The 22143-nt window shown below is 38.3% G+C and overlaps 1 protein-coding gene across 2 annotated transcripts in view; it reads left to right on the top strand.

Moving 5' to 3' along the window:
• The window catches only part of BRINP3 (BMP/retinoic acid inducible neural specific 3), a 444317-nt gene that overhangs the window by 415653 nt on the left and 6521 nt on the right, over positions 1 to 22143 (top strand). The window lies entirely within an intron of this gene.

Genomic DNA, 22143 nt, shown 5'->3' on the forward strand with positions numbered 1-22143 from the left:
AGAAGAGTAAAATGATCCTTAAATAGGATGTTAACAAAATCACAGTAGGTCAAAAGACACCAATTTAAATATAAATTCCTGTGCACATTATGTGGGAAATTTATTTCAGTAAAATTTGTAAACACCAAAAGATGACTGTTTTCTTTTGAACATTGCTCTAAGATATTACTAACATTCTCATCACTCTTACCTATAATTTGGAAGTACTTATTCTAGGGATATTACACTGTTATTTTAAAAAGCATAGAATTAACAAATCTTTAATAAAATCTAGACTCTTAAGCTCTCAAGAATTTTAAAGGGAAAAAAGTTTAAAGGTACCCATACAATTTGATTTGTTTTCCAAATGAGAAAACCGATGCCCAGAGAAGTTGGACACACCCTCAAATAAAAAAGCTTTAAGTTTCCAGACCAGTCATAGGATGGGTTCCTTTACAGATTTATAATGCAGCCCCTTTACTTCATAATCATTAAAACCAGGAATATGCATCGTGGTTTCAGTTTTGCACTGATGGAGGTTTATAACAAACAGCTTATGTTTTATTACATCTTCTCATTTATAAATAACAAAGTGATTTTACTTCATACTACTTGATTTTGACCTATTCTAATTTTTAAATTCCACATTGTTGTATATAGGAATTAATCCACATAATTTTGCTTAATATGTATTGCTTGAAGTTTTTGGTCGATTTAGATATTAGTACAATTCCTTGAGAGAAATTTGTTTACTTTCTTTTTGCCAAAATTCCAAATGAACTGATTTTTTTTTAATGTAGGAGTACTGTTCTTTATTCAGCCACTGATTAAGCTGATTGAATTGGGCATGAACTCCACCTTACTTTTTATTTATTTTTTTCTTCTTATATTTATTTATTGAATCACTGTGGGAAAAGTTACAAAGCTTTCAGGTTTAAGTCTTGGTCATACAATGATCAAACAACTTTCCCTTCACCAGTACTCATTTTTCACCACCAAGAACCCCAATGTACCCCCCTCCCAACCGTCCCAATTCCTGTGAGGCAGATAATTTCTACTTAGCTCTTCTCTACATTGATTACATTCATAATTTCAACAAAAGATGCACCATTATTATTTAGAATCCACATCACCCCCCCCCCCCCCCCCGCAAATAATCAGAATTGCTGAAAAGGCATTGTGAAATACTTTGTTTTCTATAGCTGGTATGAGAATCATATAATGACATATTAATGATTTTGGATTTCTGCAAAGAGCCAGATTATTACAAGATTAGTTTCTGTGCGTCTGGTGTTATGGCTGTGCCAGAGAGCCACTCATGGGGGGCAACTCGTGACCTTGATAGGACATGAAGGATGAGCCGGTACCACCCCCCCTTCCCATGAGACTGCTGTTGCCCTGTCACCACCGGCTCATACTTGGCTTTCCTATAAATTCTAAGTCGGCAGCCACTTTGCTGTCGGGGGGTGGGGGGGGGGAGGCAGAAGGGAGCAACACCCTTTCCCTCCCGGAGAGGCATGGTGACATAGTTGAACGCATGATCCATTTCACTTTTTCTGTTGGGCTCTGGATTAAGTCCTTTTGCCTCTGGAGCCATGGCTGTGCCAGAGAGCCACTTGTGGGGGGCAACTCGTGACCTCGGTAGGGCGTGAAAGAAGAGCCGGTACTGTCCCCTTTCCCATGAGACTGCAGTTGCCCCGTACCCGCTGGCTCATAGTTGGCTTTCCAACAAGCTCTGAGGCAGCAGCCACCTTCTGCCAGGAGGGGGAAAAGGCGGAAGGGATCAACACCCTTTCCCTCCGGGAGGCATAGCGCCAAGTTGAACGCATGGTCCATTCACTTTTCTGCTGCAAGCTGCCGGGCTCTGGATTAAGGTTTTTTTTTTTTTTTTTTTTTTTGCCTCTGGAATCATGGCCGTGCTGTAGAGCTGCTCATGGTGGGGCAACTCGTGACCACAGCAGGGTGTGAAGGACGAGCTGGTACCGCCCCCCTTCTCATGAGACTGCAGTTGCCCTGTCACCGCCGGCTCATAACTAGCTTTCCAATAAGCTCTGAGGTGGCAGCCACCTTGTATACAGACCAGATCCATTTCTGCCAAAAGCCGCTGGGTTTTGAGATTTGTTTCTGAGTCTCTGGGAACATGACCATTAGTCTGCTTGATCAGGAGCCAGAGATGCCGTTTGTAGGCGGAGATTCAGGGTCTCATTGGGATGGGGAGGAAAGGGCCGGTTCCACCCCAATCTGGTGAGGCCTCATGTGTCTCATCACTGCAGGCCCAGTCCTGACTGTCTTGTGGCCTCTGGAGGATGGCAGTCACCAGGCCGCCAGGGGGAACAGGCCAAGGCACAAAACCTATTCCCATCTGGATTGGCCCAGCGCCAGTAACCTACTGCAGGAACAGGACACATTTGGGTTTGGGTTCCAAGATTCACTTCTGATTCTCTGGGATTATTTCCATTAAGCAGTTCGATTAGGAACCAGAGAGGCCATGCCTCCAATTATGTAGCTGAGCCGGAGGTGGTTTGTGGGTGTGCCTCCCACATACCTAACTTTTGGCACTTTGACTTTCTTGGTAAACTTGGCCCCAAGGTTTTGGGGTCTGGCCAAAGACACAACAGCAATTTTGGGGTATCCGAAAGTCTGATGGTGCCATCAGGCTGCTGATGTACTCGCCTCACAGGTACAGATTGACCTGCTGGCAGCACCATACCCCCATAAACTGATTTTTAATAATGGAATTTCTCAGTTGATTTGCAAGTTATATCCATGGGAACAATTTATGCCTCTTTATCCTATATATCTTTATAAAATGTTAAAATGCAGATATCGAGAGGTACTAAGTGAGGAACTTGTCTTGCATACAGCTGACTTGGTATTAAGTATTCGGTTTTAAAAGTATAAAATTATCAAACCTTTATAGAACTTAGAATATTATGCTGGCAAGAAATTTAAAGAGTTTTAAGAAATGTTTTAGTCGCAGGAGTTTTATTCCTGGAACAGCATATGGTCTCCCAGAGCACCGCCAGACAGTGACCCCTGAGCACAGAGCAGGAGCAAGCCCCAAACACTGCAGGACACATGGCATATGCCTCCAAATATAAACAACAAAAAGCAACACAAAGAAAACCCTAAGATATGTTGTGTAATTGTTAAAAGAGACCTTAAGAGAATAAAAACAAATGAAAAGGAATGAAAAGATGGATATGATTAGAAGAAATCAAAAGAATTTGACAATTGTTTTGGAGTGTCATTATGTTAAATGAAAAACTGTCATTTTATTGGAATATGAAGCACTTTCTCTGAGTTCTGAAATGAAGACTGTGTGTTTCATTTAGTCCTAGATTCTTTCCAGGGTTTTAGAATCCTTCAGTATAATTCTCATCAAAACAACTTAAGGCATTTAGTTGATATATTGTGTCATGTTTCTTTCAATTTAGAAGAATAGGAAGAGGTTGTACTTCAGATCATTACAGAAGTAATATACATGGGAATAAACCAAAGTAAGAAATAAAGCATTTCTAGTAGGAGTCTAAGAAATACTAAAAGGAGACTGAAAAGATACCATAAAGATGTTAAAAAAGAGGCTTGATTCATTAAAAGAAAAAATCATACCCTAGTTTAACATAATTATATACTTGTTGATTTACTGACTCTTTCATCATTTAAAACTGTCAGTTCTCTAAAGCTTTCAATTCAAAATCCAAAATATGAGAATATAAAGATTTGTCTGCACAAGTCATATGGTTGCCCAATCATGGAATTCATAATATACTGCTGTATAAAATATTTATCAACATTAATTTAATCAGTAATTGATTTTTGAAATTAAGTCTCCATGACGCAAGAAAACAGTTTATATTTATAATAAAACTAACATTATTTCAAAAACAATCACATGTACTAATGCAGACTAAAAATATTTTTCTTCATTTGATTCCTGATATTATCTAAAAGAAGCACAGGAAAGCTTTCAAAAAGTAAATTATAAAGTTTCGAGATTGCACATCTTGAGTCTAAGCAGTAGTCCAGTGGGTAAGGTACTTGCCTTGCATGTGACCAACCTGGGTTCAATCACCAGAACCCCCTGAGCCCTGCCAGGAATGATCCATGAGCACAGAGAGTAAGCCCTGAGAATCATTAGTGTTCCAAAAAAAAAAAAAGAACCCACATCTTTTAGATGTTAGTACATTGGTTGACTTTGAAATGCTTTCACTCTTTTTTCCATGAAATAAAATCACCTTTCATGAGCAAAAGTCGATTTTTATTCCAGATTGTCAGTCTTTATTTTATTTCCACTTTAGTTTCAAAAATGTGGTCTGCTTGACTTTGATTTTTAGTTGCTTAAAAACAAGTCACTTTTTAATGGTATTTCTCTTCAATACCTTTAGTGTTTAGTATAAATAAAAATATAGTTCCAGCTGTTTCTTTTAAGTTATTTCTTAATCCTCATGTACTGTGAATTCCTTGATGTCTCTGGCGCAAGATTAAGAGACTCTTTAATTTCAAAGTTTAAATGCTTTTCAGAAATGTTTTCTTCTGTTCACAATAATCAATATTCTACCCCAAATAACAACGCAACAAAAATGTAATTAATTGATGCGTAAAAGCACAGGATTTTTTTTCTTTCCCTAGTAGCCAGAACTCTGTGAAATGCTACCATTAACAATTTTCTGCAACTGACTTCTGAATCAGTTATTTTTATGTTAGTTTTTCAACTTTTATTACTTTGTTTTCTTGAAGTCACAAGAAAGCCCTTGAAATTCACATAGTATAACCATAGTAGGATAAGCAGAAAGAAAAGGTGGAGTAAGCCATCAGATTGACTTATTTCAGGGGGAAAAAAAAGAACGCTATTATCTACTCTTTCATTCTAGACTTCTGCTTGTGTCAAAACTATTATGTAGCCACCTCTTACTTCAGGGGAAACTGAGAAAGTTTGATCTTGACATGCTGACATGCTGTATTGACAAAATCACAATTCTGATAACAGGAAAAAAGGAACCTATGGATATAAGATTGACAAGCACCAGCAAGTGAAATGCTCATTTTAAATTTTAAAATAAAATTGTTGCTTCTCACATTCAGAACATTGCTCTGACCTGGTACACACATTCTACGGATCTAAACTAAACAACACACATAGTTTCTTATGTATTGGTCTGCAGGTTTCCTATTATTTAACAAGGTCAAGTGATATTTATTAAAAGAGTTATTTAATCTAGGAATCATGTAAACCTGTCAAATAAATTATTTACTCTTTTTATGTCAGAGTTCATCAGTCATTTACTTTATTGTCTTTGTTTTTTTAACCTCTCAGGAATCATTTTATTTTCAATAGCTAAAACTGATAAAATAATAATATAAAAACAATGTTTGAGTTTAATAAATTTTATAAACAAGGGGATAATGCCTGATTTTCAGATGTTTTGAAGTGTATTTACAGTCAAAATTGAACGTAGAAATTGAACTAGACAGCACTAAGAAATAAACTTGGTGATTCCCTGCCTCTCCCACCCTAACAGAATAGATTAAACTCCTAAAGTGACACAAGTTTCTCTTTATCTTTCTGCCAATTGATAAGAGAGTCCAATTTGTATTGTTGTACTTTACCCTGCAAGAAGAACAGTGTATTTTGAATGCCCATTTGATTTGTGTCACTGCTGGTATCATACAGAGTGATTCATATTTTGTTGCCAATAATGTAATATTTTTACTGGAATGTTTTGTGCTTCAAGGGAAGGATATGCCCTATATTAAATACATCTTCAAGAAAACCCAAGAATTGAAATACTTATTTTACTGCCTAGTTTCTGCATAGATTTGGAATGACCATTTAAGCGATTTCATCATTTTTCTGCAGTCTCATCTTGAAAATAACGAGGCCATAGAAGGCTAGAGACACAAATTTTTCTGTTCTTTTAATAGTCATTTGATACATGATGGTTTTATTTCCACAAACATATATATATATATTATTAAGTAGAAAAAAATGAGAGGTATTAGAACAAAAATATTATATCCTGAGTGTTTCAAACAATGAACATTTTTTGTCATATTTTTGGAAGCTGAAAGACTGAAATGAACACAATGGAAGATACAGTATCTAGTGAGACCCAGCTTTCTATTTTTATTTATATTTTGAGGGAGTTTTATGATTAATATACAAAATGAAAGTAATTTGTGGATGTTGATTTTGTACCTGGGCTGGAGCCATAGCACAGCGGGTAGGGTGTTTGCCTTGCAAGCGTCCAACATGGCCTACCCAAGTTCGATTCCTCTGCCCCTCCCGGAGAGCCTGGCAAGGTACCAAGAGTATCTCGCCCACACAGCAAAGCCTGGCAAGCTACCCATGATGTATTCAATATGCCAAACACAGTAACAATTGTCACAATGGAGACGTTACTGGGCCCACTGGAGCAAATTAATGAACAACGGGAGAACAGTGACAGTGGCAGTGATTTTGTACCATGGAATTCTGCTGAATTCACTGATGGTTCCAGCAGTTTGCATCTGTTTTCATGGTTTAGTTTTTGACTGTCTTTTACACATAAAATCAAGTAAAGAAAAATAAAGGCCCTCCCGTTGATCATCGATTTGCTCGAGCGGGCCCAGTAACATCTCCATTGGAGACTTTGTTGTTACCGTGTCTGGCATATTGAATAAGTCACAGGGAGCTTGTCAGGCTCTGCCATGCGGGCGAGATACTCTCGGTAGCTTGCCGGGATCTCCGAGAGGGGCGGAGGAATAGAACTCAGGCCGGCCATGTTGGCTGCATGCAAGGCAAATGCCCTACCGCTGTGCTATCGCTCCAAGTTTTGGTGTGTTGAATTTTCATTTTAATTTATTTTGAAATACTTTTAAAATTTTTCTTCTACCAGATCTATTACTTTTAAGTGTTTATCCAAAAGTATAAAAAATGATATTTTATTCCATGCGGAAACTGGAATTTAGGACTAGTAATGTTTATTTTAGATAAAACGGACTCTAAAAATAGAAACATTAAATAATAGAGGTTATCATACAGCAATAAATGGGTCAATTTATCAAGTATATATAGCATATCTAAATGTACATGCAGCTAATATAGGGCCACCTAAATAAGTTAAGAAAATACTAACATATAGGAATGAAATTTAGTCAATAATACAATAATATTAGCAGACTTCAATTTTCTCTTCCAACAATTGACAATCATCTTAATGCCATATTAACACAGAAACATTGGATTTAAACCAATTTATGCCAGATTTACCTAACATACATATACAGGTTGGATTAAAACTGTTAATTGTTACTAGGAGGAGACGTTTCACTCCTGACTCAAGATGCTCATGTACAAATAAACATAATTAATTGAGTTGAGAAAAGGAGAAAATAGGACAAAAACAAATAAATTATTAAAAAAATAAAATAAATAAACTGGGTGGAGAACTCACAATATAACAGTTTGAGCATACAACTGGGTAGGGATGCAACCCACTAAAACATAATATTCGGGTTACTGCACGTGGCATTTAGATCATGGATGGGTGTTAGACTCAGCTCTATGTGAAATGGTGTTTGTGTTCTCTGTTCTCTGTTTATAAGCAGAGAGGGCCCCTTCTCTGAGAGACAGTTTCCAGTGGCCTCCACCAATATCTGGAGGTTTCAGAATGATGGATATAGAATCATAAGGCGTATTCTATTGTCTTCATTCAACTTCTAAATGAAACTGGTTTATAGGTGTGTTACCAGTACCACCTGCTAAATTTCACTTTAGCTGGATCAAATTGTATGGCCAGGTATTTATCTGTTCTTGCATTTTAACATATCTGCTCACCAGTGACTTTTTAAGCAAATAGTTACTTAAAAATTGGTTAACGGAGTATTTGATCTCAATTGCAACCAACTCTTAATCAATCATGGTCATTACAATGTCAAAACATATGACATCTGGTTTCTTGAGATTCGTGATTATATGTTTAGACAGAAACCATTTCAACATGGTTGTGTTCAGCTGTGGAGATAAACCATGGAGCAAGGTGCAATTTGTGTTTTATCAGGGCTTGATGCTTGCCAAGGTAAAGCAGGACATTAAAATGTGTGCTAATATATAGAAGATCAGAAAGATATGCATACATTGAGATCACAGATGTAGGTTACTGAGAGGATACACATTATGGATTGTGGGGTCTTGGACTTACCTTTAGCACTACAAAATAACAACAAAACTAGCCAATGATGAATGTTGAGACTACTCAAAATGTTGAAGATGAGAATGTTGAGACCAACATGTGGAATGATATTTTACTTTGATCTTAAAATTACCAAGAATGGTTATCTGCATGGGATGGGAACTGAGGCACATCACACGGAAACAAAGCTGAATGGCTCCGGGCATTCTCTCCTCATTCAAACAGGTACCGCCAGGTGCCCAGCACGGGGGATTCTTTCTGGGCATGCGCAGCTAGCTTGATCCCCTAGAACAGCCGGTTTTCACGCTTGATCTGCGCAGGACAGGAACTGAGGCACATCACACAGAAACGAAGCTGAATGGGCTCTGGGCATTCTCTCCTCATTCAAACAGGCACCCAGCCTCAGGGACCCTTTAGGGAGCCACGGCCACTAACGCAGCTGCGAATTATTCTCCCACTACATATCCCATAGGAACCATAAGTTACTCTCTTAGATGGAACATTCTCTGGGTTAGCTCAACCACTAGAAACACATTAGCCAATAATTCATTAAGTCTATATCAATTCATTCTGCATATAAAGCAGAATAGTAACACTGAACGTGAAGTTCCGAACCACACTGGTCACAATGATAAAGCAACACAAAAGCCCACCAAACGTTCTTATTGAAGAGGCTAGCCCAGAAGACACCAACAGTACTGTAGTGTTAGATAACCTCTCTGACAAGGAATTCAGAAGGGAGCTACTAAGGATGCTTAGGGAGCTAAAAGAAACAATGGAAAGCAATGCCAATAAAAGACAATAGGATATGAAGGCAGAAATGAGCAAAATGCAAACGGAAATGTCACACCTGAAAAACCTGGTAGACAAATTGAAAAACTCAGTGGAAGGCCTCAGCAGCAGAGTAACAGCTGCTGAGATCAGAATCAGTGAGCTCTAAGACGAATTTCAGAAACTCTCCAGAAAACAGCAGAAAATGGAAAAGAGACTCACAATTCGGGAACAGATGGCAAGAAAAGATCATGATGAAGCCAAGAGGGGTAACATAAGAATTATTGGAGTCCCAGGGGGACAGGAAGAAAACCCTGTTGAAGAAGAAACTGTCAAAGACATCATTGCTACAACGTTTCCAGAGCAGAAGAGAACTTGTAACCACATTCAGAAGGCCTGAAGGGTACCAGCTAGAAGAAATCCGAATAAAAATATACCTAGACACATCCTGATCAAAATGAACAAAACATTGGATAGAGACAAAATTCTGAAAGCAGCAAGCTGAAAGAAAGAAATTTTCTACAAAGGAGCATCCTTAAAATTCACAGTTCATTTGTCTGATGAAACCCTCATGGCCTGAAAACAGTGGTGGAATATAGTGAAAAAACTCAATGAAATAAATGCCTCCCCAAAAATACTTTACCCAGCGAGACTCTCATCCATAATAGAAGGAACAACACACAGTTTCACAGACAAACAATAGCTCAGGAACTTCATAGACTCAAAACCATGGTTACAAGAACAACTAAATGGGCTACTTTAAGACAAGACGGGCCCCGCAAATACATCAAATTTCAACAGAAAAATGGGACAAAACCCCATAACAATAATCTCTCTCAATGTCAATGGGCTAAACGCACAAATTAAAAGACACAGAATGGCAGGATGGATGAAAAAATTGAACCCAACATTCTGCTACCTGCAAGAAACACATCTCAATAGTCAAAGAAAACACAGGCTCAGAGTCAAAGGCTGGAAAACAATCCTACAGGCAAACAGCTGCCACAAAATAGCGGGGGTAGTCATCCTAATATCAGACCACAACGATTTCAGAGTGAAGAAGTTCACAAGAGACAGTGAAAGTGAAGGTCTGAACCAGACTGGTCACAATGGTCATTTCTTATTGATCAAAGGATCTGTACAACAGGAAGAACTTACAATACTAAATGTGTATGCACCTAACGAGGGACCAGCAAAGTACTTAAAACAACTACTCATATAGACTTGGAGAAAGACATCAATAGCAACACAATACTAGTGGGAGACTTCAACACCTCTTTATCACCTCTTGATAGATCAACCAGACTCAAGCTTAGCAAGGACATACTTCATCTGAGGGAAATGATGGAAGAAAGGGACTTAGTAGAAATATACAGGACATTTCATGCTCAAAAAGCTGAATACAATTCTTTTCAAGTGTACATGGACATTCTCCAAGATAGACCACATGCTGAGCCACAAAACAAACCTCCATAAAATTAAGAAATTAGCGATTGTATCAATAATATTCTCAGACCATAATGCACTGAAATTAGAAGTAAATCACACACAAAAACAGAAAACTAAATCAAACACCTGGAAATTAAACAGTGCGCTATTGAACAATGAATGGCTTAGAAAGGAAATCAAAGTGGAAATCAAAAGATTTTTAGAAACAAATAAAAATGAGAACACGAGTTACCAAAATTTATGGGGCAAAGCAAAAACTGTGTTAAGAGGAAAGTTTATAACTCTACAAGAATTCCTCAGAAAGGAGGAGCGAGCACACATAAATAACCTAACCTCACAGCTTAAGAGTTTGGAAAAGGACCAACAAAAGGAGAACAACCCGAACAGGAGGAAAGAAATAATAAAACTCAGAGCAGAGATTAACGAGATGGAAACCCAAAAAATAATAGAAAGATCAATGAAACCAAGTGGTGGTTCTTCGAGAAAATTAAAAAGCTCGATAAGCCTCCAGCAAAATTCACAAAGAAATGAAAAGAGAAAACCCTAATAAACTGAATCAGAAATGAAAAGGGGTTCATTACAAGAGAAACTACAGAAATTCAAAGAATCCTCAGGGAGTACTTTGAGAAGCTTTATGCCAAAGAACATCAAAACTTCGAGGAAATAGATAAATTGCTAGACGCCTACAGACTCCCAAGGCTGAACCAAGAAGACCTGGAATACCTGAACAGACCTATCACCATCAAGGAAATTGAAATGGTAATAAAAAGTCTCCCCAAGCACAAAAGTCCTAGCCCGGATGGATTCACTAGTGAATTCTTCCAAAGCTTTAAAGAGGACTTACTTCCAATCCTCTTTAAGCTTTTCCACGAAATTGAAATATCAAAAACACTTCTGAACAGTTTCTACGAAGCAAATATCACACTGATACCAAAAGCAGACAGAGATACCACAAAGAAATAGAATTACAGACCGATATCCCTGATGAACACAGATGCAAAGATCCTCAACAAACTATTAGCAAATAGAATCCAACTACTCATCAAAAAGATCATACACCATGACCAAGTAGGATTCATCCCAGGGATGCAAGTATGGTTCAACATTTAGAAATCAATCAACATAATCCATCATATCAACAAAAGAAAAGATAAAAAGCATATGATTATATCAATAGATGCAGAGAAAGCATTTGACAAGATCCAGCACCCTTTATGATGAAAGCCCTAGCCAAAATGGGTATAGAGGGGACTTTCCTCAACATAGTTAAAGCCATCTACCACAAGCCTACAGCAAGCATCATCCTCAATGGGGAAAAAATGAGAGCCTTCCCTCTAAGATCAGGGACAAGACAAGGATGCTCACTCTCTCCACTGCTGTTCAATATAGTACTGGAAGTACTTGCAATAGCGATTAGGCAAGAAAAAGATATTAAGGGCATTCAGGTAGGAAAGGAAGAAATCAAGCTCTCACTATTCGCAGATGATATGATACTCTACTTAGAGAACCCAATAACCTCTACCAAAAAACTCCTAGAAACAATAGACTTGTATAGTAAAGTTGCAGGCTATAAAATCAATACCCAAAAGTCCATGGCTTTCCTATACGCAAACAGTGAGAGAGAAGAAAGCTACATGAATAAAACAATCCCATTCACAAATGTGCCCCAGAAAATCATGTACCTAGGAATCAACTTAACTAAGGAAGTAAAGGACCTGTACAAAGACAAATACAAAAGGCTACTTCAGGAAATAAAAGAGGACATAAGAAAATGGAAAGATATGCCCTGCTCATGGGTCAGGAGAATTAACATTGTCAAAATGGCAGTACTTCCCAAAGCATTGTACAAATTCAATGCAATCCCTATAAGGTTACCCATGTCATTCTTCAATGAAATGGAGCAAAGTCTCCTGAAATTCAGATGGAACAATAAGCCCCCACGAATAGCTAAAGCAATTCTTGGGAAAAAGAAAATGGGAGGAATCAAACTCCCTAACTTCAAACTTTACTACAAAGCGGTAATAATCAAAACAGCATGGTACTGGAACAAAGGCAGAACTGCAGACCAATGGAACAGAGTTGAATACACTGACATCTCCCCTCAATCATATGATCATCTAATCTTTGATAAAGGTGCAAGAAATGTGAAGTGGAGTAAGGAAAGCCTCTTTAACAAATTGTGCTGGCAAAACTGGATGGCTACATGCAAAAAAATGGGCTCAGAACTCTGCCTAACACCATGTACAAAAGTAAGATCAAAATGGATTAAAGACCTCAACATCAGACCAGAAACCCTAAGGTACATTGAAGACAAGGTTGGCAAAACCCTCCATGACATTGAAGCTAATGGTATCTTCAAAGATGCCACACAACTGGCTGAGCAAGTGAAAACAGAGATAGATAAATGGGACTATGTTAAACTAAGAAGCTTCTGCACTTCCAAAGAAACAGTGACCAAAATACAAAGACAGTCTACAGAATGGGAAAGGATATTCGCCGAATACACAACTGACAAGGGGTTGATATCAAAGATATACAAAATACTGGTTGAACTCCACAAGAAGAAAACATCCAACCCCATCAAAAAATGGGGCAATAAAATGAACAGACACTTTCTCAAAGAAGAAATCCAAATGGCAAAGAAGCACATGAGAAAATGTTCTACATCATTAATTATCAGGGAGATGCAGATCAAAACCTCAATGAGATACCATCTCACACCTCAGAGACTGGCCCACATCCAAAAGAACAAAAGCAACCGATGCTGGCGCAAATGTGGCGAGAAAGGGACACTCCTTCACTGTTGGTGGGAATGTCGACTGTTTCAGCCTTTATGGAAAACAGTATGGATGATTCTCAAAAAATTGGAAATTGAGCTCCCATTTGACCCAGCAATACCACTCCTGGGAATATATCCCAGAGAGGCAAAAATGTATAGTCGAAGTGACATCTGCACTTGTTTGTTCATTGCAGCACTCTTTACAATAGCCAGAAACTGGAAGAAACCTGAATGCCCAAGAACAGATGACTGGTTAAAGAATCTTTGGTACATCTACACAATGGAGTACTATGTAGCTGTTACAAAAGATGAAGTCATGAAATTTACATACAAGTGGTACAACATGGAAAGTATCATGCTAAGCGAAATGAGTCAAAAAGAGAGGGATAGACATAGAAAGATTGCATTCATCTGGGAAATATAAAGAAACAAAATATGAAATTAATACCCAAGAATAGCTGAGATCAACACCAGGAGGATTACTCCATAGCTTAGAGGCCAGTCAGGCATTCTAGGGGAAAGGGCAGCTCAGTTAGAGAAGGGAGTACCAAATAAAGGGTGTTTGGAGGATCCTCCCACGAGGGGAGATGCATGTTGAAAGTAGACTATGGACTGAACATGTTTGCCACTCAAAGCCTCTTTTGCAGACCACAACACTCAAAAGGAGAGAGAGAACACAAGGGATTGCCCTGCCACAGAGACAGGGTGAGATGGGAGGGATGGGGGTGGGAGGGATATTATCCATGGTGGTGGAAAATGGGCACTGGTGGAGGGATGGGTATTTGATCATTGTATAATCGAAACCCAAGCACAAAAAATTGTAAATCTACAACTGTACCTCATGGTGTTTCACTAAAAATAAAAAATAAATTAAAAAAAAAAGAAAAGAAAATGGAAAGATATTCCCTGCTCAAGGGTCAGGAGAATTAACATTGTCAAAATGGCAGTACTTCCCAAAGCATTGTACAAATTCAATGCAATCCCTATAAGGTTACCCATGACATTCTTCAAAGAAATGGAGCAAAGACTCCTGAAATTCAGATGGAACAATAAGCCCCCACGAATAGCTAAAGTAATTCTTGGGAAAAAGAAAATGGGAGGAGTCAACCTCCCTAACTTCAAACTCTACCACAAAGCAGTAATAATTAAAACAGCATGGTACTGGAACAAAGGCAGAGCTGCAGAGCAGTGGTAACAGGGTTGAATATACTGACATCTCTCCTCAATCATATGATCATCTAATCTTTGATAAAGGAGCAAGAAATGTGAAGTGGAGTAAGGAAACCTCTTTAACAAATTGTGCTGGCAAAACTGGATGGCTACATGCAAAAAAAAATGGGCTCAGAACTCTGCCTTACACCATGTATAAAGGTAAGATCAAAATGGATTAAACACTTCAACGTAGGACGGGAATCCATAAGGTACATTGAAGTTATAGCTGGCAAAACCCTCCATGACATTGAAGCTAATGGTAACTTCAAAGATGTTACGCCACTGGCCAAGCAAGTGAAAACAGAGACAGATAAATGGGACTATCTTAAAGTAAGAAGCTTCTGCACCTCCAAAGAAACAGTGACCAAAATACAAAGACAGTCTACAGAATGGGAATGGATATTTGCCCAATACACATATGACAATGGGTTGATATCAAGGATATATAAAGTACTGGTTGAACTCCACAAGAAGAAAACATGCAACCCCATCAAAAAATGGGGCAATAAAATGAACAGACACTTTCTCAAAGAAGAAATTCGAATGGCAAAAAGGCACATGAGAAAATGCTCTACATCATTAATCATCAGGGAGATGCAGATCAAAACCACAATGAGATACCATCTCACACCTCAGAGACTGGCCCATATCCAAAAGTACAAAAGCAACTGATGCTGGCGCAGATGTTGCGAGAAAGGGACACTCCTTCACTGCTGGAGGAATGCCGACTGCTTCAGTCCTTCTGGAAAACAGTATGGACAACTCTCAAAAAATTGGAAATTGAGCTCCCATTTGACCCAGCAATACCACTCCTGGGAATATATCCCAGAGAGGCAAAAATGTATAGTCGAAGTGACATCTGCACTTGTTTGTTCATTGCAGCACTCTTTACAATAGCCAGAACCTGAAAGAAACCTGAATGCCCAAGAACAGATGACTGGTTAAAGAAACTTTGGTACATCTACACAATGGAGTACTATGTAGCTGTTAGAAAAGATGAAGTTATGAAATTTACATACAAGTGGTACTACATGGAAAGTATCATGCTAAGTGAAATGAGTCAAAAAGAGAGGGATAGACATAGAAAGATTGCATTCTTCTGGGGAACATAAAGTAACAAATTAGGAGATTACTACCCAAGAATAACCGAGATCAATACCAAGGTAATTACTCCATGGCTTAGAGGCCTGCCGGGCATTCTAGGGGAAAGGGCAGCTCAGATAGAGAAGGGATCACCAAATATAGGGTATTTGAAGGATCCTCCCAGGAGGGAGATGCATGTTGAAAGTAGACTATGGACCGAACATGATTGCCACTCAATGCCTCTTTCACAGACCATACCACCTAAAAAGAGAGAGAGAACAAAAGGGATTGCCCTGCCACAGAGGCAGGTTGGGATGGTGAGCGTGGGGGTGGGAGGGTTACTGGGATCCATGGTGGTTGAAAATAGGCACTGGTGGAGGGATGGATATTTGATCATTGTATTATTGAAACCCAAGCACAAAAATTTGTAAGTCTACAACTGTACCTCATGGTGTTTCACTAATAAAAATTTTTTAAAAAGCTGAATTTAAATAAAAAATAAATTTACCAAGAATGAAAATAGGAATGGTAGGTACAAACATAAAAAACAATATTTAATGGTAGCACTGTAGCACTGCCCTGCCATTGTTCATTGATTTGCTTGTGTGAGCACCAGTAACGTTTCCATTGTGAGACTTGTTACTGTTTTTGGCATATCGAATATGTCACGGGGAGTTTTCCAGGCTTTTGCCGTGTGTGCTGGATGCTCTCAGTAGCTTGCCGGGCTCTCCAAAAGGGGCAGAGGAATCGAACCCAGTTGACCGCGTGCAAGGCAAATCCCTACCTACTGTGATATCACTCCAGCCCGGATTTTAATGGTATTGTATTCATTTTTTAAGTTTATGCTTTTAAGCATAGCGGATATGGCATTTACCTTGCACGCGTTCGACCTGCCCCTCTCAGAGAGCCCAGCAAGCTACCGAGAGTATTCCTCCTGCAAAGCAAAGCCTTACAAGCTCCCCATGATGTATTTAATATAGCAAAAACAATATATAATATACAAGTCTCAGAATGGAGACATCACTGGTGCTCTCTTGAGCAAATCCATTAACACGGGAGGACAGTGTTACAGTGCTACATGGTTTTTGTTATCCTCAGTGTCGCGTTGGTATAAAACCCCATGTGTGGGGTGGAGGGGGGAGGAAGGAAGCAGGTAAAAGCAACCCCAACAGTACTCGGGGCTTATTCCTATCCCTGACTCTGCATTTAGGTATCAATCCTGGTAGGGTTCAAAGGACCATAGGGGGTGCTGGATATCAAATCTAGTTCATCTAGGAGTTAGGCAAGAATCCTTCCTGCAGCCATAAAACCCAAGAGTTTTGAGTCCAAGCACTTTCCACTCATCTGTAGTAGTTTCTACTTAATATTCTTTATTACCAGAACCTACATAAGCTTGGGTTTGTAATTCATTCCAAGGCCATTTTAAAATTCACCATCATATATAAAATGTCTGATACTTGTATAAAAATTTTGTTTGCAGGTTAATTTTTGGAAAAATATGAGAATCAGACATTTACCCACTTATTGTTATCTATTATCCTAGTCATGAGACAAAATATCATGTGCAGTTCTTAATATTTACAGATGCTAAGGCCACCAGAAGCATAACATGAATTTAATAAGTAACATATGCAAACCAAGATTTGTTTGTGTTGTCTTAGGTACAAACTTGAGTGTAGAGAAGATACTAAACCCTTAGATATTTCAGAAAATGCCTTATGTTGATAACATTTAAAATAAATTGTATTTTTTCAGAAAGTTTTTGTCAGAAAGTGGTTATAAAAACTAAAGAGTGAACTACAAGTTAAGAAGTACAATGAAGATTTAATCCAGAGAGAAATGAGATTTATTGATTCATTTCAGAGGAAATACAGATCTTAATTTTTGAATAGTTTTGAAAAGGCAAATTTAACATTTAATCAAGTTCAATTTAAAAATATAAGTCAATAAGTTTATTTATGGATGGTTATTAATTTTCAGATATTTTTATTTTTTTTGCCTAATTTGAGTAAAGTGAAATAATTTTCATTTAATATTTTTGAAAAATGTCATACTACATTCTTTGGTCTATATTAGTAAATATATTTTCTGTTCTTATAAAACAGTACATTTGTAATGTGCTCCATGTATTTTAGTAGCGATTTTCCTTTTTTTAATTTTTTTTTATTTTATAAGGTGTTTCACAATATTTGATTACAGTTAATATTCAGACACCAATGCCACCACCTTCCCACCACCATATTTGGCAAGTTTCCATCCCAAGTCCCAATTCCTGTCCCAAAGCTCAACTGAAATAATATATTTTGCATTGTCTGTTATAGAAAACTGTGTTATGATGTGTTGTGTGGCCGCAAATGTTGCCATGAAGTCCAGGAATATGTTTATCCATATGTGAGGCTCCACTGGAGCATGTGGGGAATGGCCTTGAGCATGGGACGGTTGGGGTCTGGAGGTTTTCTGCTGCTGGGACTGGGTACCTTGGGGCGAGGAGGGCTCTCACCCTCTGCCCTCTGGGGAACCCTGAATGAAGCAGCTTGGAGCAAAGTCCAGTGGCATGACTACCGCAGGAGTCATGTTGCTCCCTTCAGGGAGAAAAAGCCAAGTGATCTGGATGGTGTCTGATGAGGAGATTATCTGGTGCTTAGCAGGAGGTAGCTTATGGGTGTGACCCTCAGGTCTCCAGAGAGTGAGGGAAAAAGGGCAGATCACTGCTCCCTATACCCATTGAGTCCAGAGTCCAGGGTCACAGAGTTTTGCATTTAGTCGCATTTTTCAGTGATGAATGACGAATGATAAACCCACAAGAAACTCATAACTGTACTCATTTTGAGCTACACAGAAGGATATTCAATCTCTGTTTCTCACTTTAGGTATCTTTAAGCTTGCTTTCATGGCTTTTGTTGGTTTGTTTGTTTACCCTCACCACCACATTCATGAAATTGTTATTAGCTACATTTCACAGATTTTTTATGCTTTCCTAATAACATACTCATTTGACATTGAGTGATATCTCTCCATCTTTAATAATTTCCCTGCCATGGGATCTTTTATCTCATAGAAATGCATCATACAAGCTTTCTAATCATTATTGTAAGAAAAGTACATTTCTACACATTTTACTTTCATTTCATCTGTTTTTTGTTCACAGCACTATTCTTGTAAACAATATAATTGAGCCTACATTTTAATCTCTTCTGTTAATCTAAACTTTTTCGTGGGACTGTTAAATTCATTTACATATAAGCAGTTAATGAAATCATGGGATTTAAATCTATCCACTTTTAATTAGTATTTTATAATTCCCATTTGTATATTATTTTTATATCTACTTTTTCCCCATTGTACTTTACTTAAATAAATATTTTAGAATCTGACTTCTGCCTTTATTGGATAGTGGGATCTTTTGTGTATTACATTTTAGTGCTACACTAGGGAATAAGATTCAAATCCTTAACTTGACTCATTATAATTAGTTTTTTTTTTAAAAATCCAAGCACATCATCACTCAGAGGATACTCCTGGCACTGTGCCAAGGAATTACTCCGGCTGTGCTTGGGGGACCATAAGGGATGCAGGGATTGAACCCAGGTTGGTCACGTATAAGCCAAACACCCTACTGCTGTACTATAAATTTGGCCCTTGTTATTAGAATATGTTGTTTAAGAATTCCATGAATAATAATTCTCCCATCAATAAAATTCCTTTTACTCGCCTTTTTTCTGCCATAATCAGATATCTAGGTATATTAAAACTTTGACATACATTTTTCATCAAAATTGTCCCAGATTAGTATATTTTAAAAGAAATTAAGTGAAGTAAAATATGTATATTATATATGCATTTTTAATCTATGGTCTTTTTCTCTTCTTATTGATTAAAGTTTCTATTTTTCTCACCATGCAGAATTTCCTTTAGTATTTTTTCAAGTCTTCTTGTGACAAAATCTCTGCTTTTTATTTTTTAAATTAAAAATCAATAATGTACTTGTTAGTAAATACAAAAAAATAAAGTATTTACTATATGTTTCAATAAAAGCTATGCCATGGATGGCATTTTGCCTCTTGTTCAGAATTCTCATAAATACATATTATAATTGGATATTGTAAACAGTATTATATGTTGATTGTGTGTTATGTTATCTTTATTGAATCATGATGATTTTAGATTAGGCAAGCAGTTATTATTTGTAGGTCAAATCTTCTTTGTGTACACTTGCTTTATAGTTTATTATAATGTCCATCTTTCCTTCGCCAAATACAAGACCAAGATGACTGCCCTCCGACGTTCTGATGGATCTATCACATCTTCCAGAAGGGCAATGGAGAAGATTATTCATGACTTCTACTCAGATCTCTTCGATAGCCATGTCCACCTGCCCACATACCAAATCCCACAGGATGGATATGTCGTTGCCAATATTCTCCCTTCCGAAATCTGACATGCCATTTCGTTGGTAAAGAAACGAACAGCACCCGGCCCAGACAAGGTCAGACCTGAACACCTGAAGAACCTGCTGTCAGTACTCATCAATACGTTGGCTCGGCTCTTCACATGCTACCTGTCTGAATGCAAGGTTCCATCCCAATGGAAAACCAGCAGGACTGTACTACTGTATAAGAAGGGAGACATCCACAACATTGGCAACTATCGCCCAATCTGCCTGTTGTCTGTCATGTACAAACTATTCACTCGAGTCATCCTGAATAGGATTGGCAGAACACTAGATGAAGAACAAACATGCGAGCAAGCCAGGTTCCACAAATGATTCAGCACCATTGACCATATCCACACGATAACCAAGCTCATTGAGGTTTCTCTGGAGTTCAAGATACTGCTCTGTCTAACGTTCATTGATTTAAAGAAGGTCTTTGATTCTGTCGAGACGGAAGTGGTCATTGAAGCCCTAGCCAATCAGGGCATTCAAACTCAATACATCAGGATCCTCTGTGAGCTGTATTACGGATTCACTACCAGGATCTCACCATTCTACAAAGAAGTAATCATTGATGTCAAGAGAGGGGTTCAGCAGGGTGACACCATTTCATGGAAACTCTTCAGTGCCACCCTCAAGAACATCATGCGACGACTGGAATGGGAAGGAATGGGAGTGAAGATAGATGGTCGGCGACTACACCACCTCCAATTTGCTGATGACATTGTTCTAATAACACCAAACATTAGCCAATGCTGGCCGACTTTGACCGTGAGTGTGGAAAGGTTGGACTAGAGCTGAATCTTACAAAGACAATGTTTATGAGAAACAGTCTTGTTCCTGATGCTTTATTCGCTCTCACCAGAATGACCATCTCCGAATGCAACCATTATGTGTACCTAGGTCGAGAAGTCAACATGACGAATGACCTGGCACCTGAGTTGCACAGGAGGAAGAGAGCAGCATGGAATGCCTTCAAGAGTGTCGAAGAAATAGCTAAGAGGACGAAGAACCTCTGGCTTTGGGCACATATCTTTGATTCCACTGTTCTTCCTGCATTAACATACGCCTCAGAGACCTTGGCCCTACGCAAACAGGATGAGAACACTATTTGAGTCTCCCAAAGAGGAATCAAAAGAGCTATGTTTGGAGTATCACGTTCACTCAAATGAGAGAAAGAATTCCTGAGTTCTGACCTCCGTCGATGATCAAGAATCAGCGACGCTGTCTCATTTGCCAAGGCCTCAAAAATTAGATGGGCTGGTCATGTAATGAGATTTGGAGATGACTGCTGGACTAGAGCAGTTACTGATTGGATTCCATGGGACGTCAAAAAACTGCATGGCCACCCACCTACCAGATGGTCAGACTTCTTCATCAAAATCCTGAAAGATCGGTTTGAGGCTCTTCGTGTTCCTAGAACGAACAGATGCCATTGGGCTACACTAGCAAGAGAGGGACAAATGGAGATGTTACTGGCACCCGCTTGAGCAAATCCATCATTAATGGGAAGTCAAGTGAACAAGTGATAGTTTTTTATAGTGTGCTTCAGTTGGCACATAGTTTAAAGCTAATATGTAGTTTTGCATCATTTTTAATTACAAAGATAACATTTTCCTAAATTTAAATTTAAAATAGTGGTTCTCAAGGCACTTTCTTCAGAGGCAGTATTCAGATTGCAAATATCTTTCTTTATTGGAATACACTGAAATCTCAACTAAGCATTTCCAGTCTATCAGTTTCTTATTTCTAGTTGATTCCTCTTAGCACAACTTGCAATTTTTTATTTTAGTAAACATTAGGAGAGTACCATTACCAAATATTAAAATATGTGTTTACAATGTTTAAAATATATACTATTGGGGTTGGAGCAATAGCACAGCAGGTAAGGCATTTGCCTTGCATGCGGCCAACCCGGGTTCGATTCTCAGCATTCCCTATGGTCCCCCAAGTACCGCCAGGAGTGGTTCCTGAGCGCAGAGCCAGGAGTAACCCCTGAGCATCGCTGGGTGTGACCCAGAAAGCAAAATAAATAACTAAATAAATAAATAAAAATAAAATATATACTATTAAGATATGCCAATTATAACTCTACATTGCAGCCAATAACAGAGTTTCAGTAACATAGAGGAAGGTATTAGATACTGAAAACAACAAAAAAACTAAATGGGAAAATAAAAGTACCAAGACTAATAAAAAATTACTATAAGATTATGGAAATCTAGAGGAAGAATATACTGGAACTTTTTTTAGGGGGTGGGGTC

This window comes from Sorex fumeus, unplaced genomic scaffold (assembly GCF_029834395.1).
Source record: "Sorex fumeus unplaced genomic scaffold, SorFum_2.1 ptg000010l, whole genome shotgun sequence".
Lineage (NCBI taxonomy): Eukaryota > Metazoa > Chordata > Mammalia > Eulipotyphla > Soricidae > Sorex > Sorex fumeus.